The 1,386-nt window shown below is 40.1% G+C and overlaps 1 long non-coding RNA gene across 1 annotated transcript; it reads left to right on the top strand.

The window, feature by feature from the left end:
* The first annotated feature begins 568 nt into the window (after positions 1–568).
* On the top strand, positions 569–1,085 carry LOC134206393 (uncharacterized). Its single transcript, XR_009978279.1, has 3 exons — positions 569–648; positions 708–778; positions 851–1,085. It is a non-coding gene; the product is annotated as an uncharacterized LOC134206393 (long non-coding RNA).
* The last annotated feature ends 301 nt before the right edge of the window (positions 1,086–1,386 follow it).

Here is a 1,386-nt window from a genome sequence, read left to right as displayed (position 1 = left end):
GTCGGAAGAGAGAACTAGAGGAGATGAACAAAAACAACCAGTAGTAAATTTCTGTTTTTACCAAGAGTAAAAGCATACAAAAAATCAACTCTACTAAAGTATTTTCATTAATAATTAAAACAATATTTTCTTTCACCCGGTCGGAGGGGTATTGTAACCGATGGTTTCAAAATTATCGCATTGGCTCCACCAAATGCGGGAATTTGGGCGACCTCCTTTATACGCCACTGGTCTAATGGAATAGGTGCTGCCATCTATGTCTGAGGTCGCGGGAGTTCATTTTCGAAACAAATTTAAGGTAAACCGTATATGGGAATTTCAGTTCATAAAATCAATATGGTTCTCGATATGGACACTAGAGGGACTGTCAAAATCATTATACAATACAAATGAATTACCAATACTTATAAAATATAGACTTCTTGCTAGCATGATTGAACTAATTCTTTCTTTCTGGCTCAAGACTTCAAGAAAGTTAGAAGTGCGGCGCGTGTTAAAAGTCGAGGTAGTGAAAATTGTATAAAAAAGCATGTGTGATTTTTGAGTAATTCTTGTTTCTAATTCTTTTAGTTATAGTTATTCCTTAAAAGCTAATTGTTAAAAAGCTTAAAATAAAGTGTTAGTAGTGCAGTTAGTAAATTATTAAAGGTAAAGAAATGTTAATAGTGTTAGAGAAACTTAACCTAAACTAAATGTACTATATACAGGGTGCTGTGTGGCTAATAAAAGCGGTTCGCATTCCAAGGGAATTGCGTGCCACTGAACCTAGTGGAAAAAGGTAAATGGATCAAAATGATTGTAAAAGTCGTCGAATGAAATCTTATCAGGTCACTAATATCAACCTGAACAGGCCTAACGAGGCCTTTTTCCATTTGTTTAGGCCAGTCGTCTGGATTTCCGGGAGAAACTGGTCCCAAACGCCCAACTTGCATCTATTTGGAATTTTCCAGAACAAATCAAATCCCTGAGCCAGAAATCTGCCCTGCTGGTACTCCTTTGGGGTAAATAGCAGAAGAGGGATCCTCGACATCACCATTGTCCAACCACGTTTTCGAGACTTTTGTTAGACCATTCTGATCCGGAGTTCGACGCCATTGTTGGAGACGCCATCTTGAATCGACAGGCCAAATCAATCGCTGGAATATCTTGGAAGTGAATCGGGCCCCGGCGATAATAGACCCGGTCTTCCCCACGTAGCGAAAGAGGAAATAATTGTTGCGCTTCAAACCAGAGGTTCTCCACCGTCGCTCCACCATCAAGTCGGTTGATTGGCCAATCACTATTGGTTTATTCGGGCGACTTTTATGTGTAGCAGATCGATCCAGAGGTTCCCCACCATCACCGTAAGTGAGCCACCGATCCACAGCATCCAGATAAACCGTAAGT

Source organism: Armigeres subalbatus, chromosome 1 (genome assembly GCF_024139115.2).
Source record: "Armigeres subalbatus isolate Guangzhou_Male chromosome 1, GZ_Asu_2, whole genome shotgun sequence".
Classification (NCBI taxonomy): domain Eukaryota; kingdom Metazoa; phylum Arthropoda; class Insecta; order Diptera; family Culicidae; genus Armigeres; species Armigeres subalbatus.
This window is presented reverse-complemented; position numbering and strand designations above follow the sequence as displayed.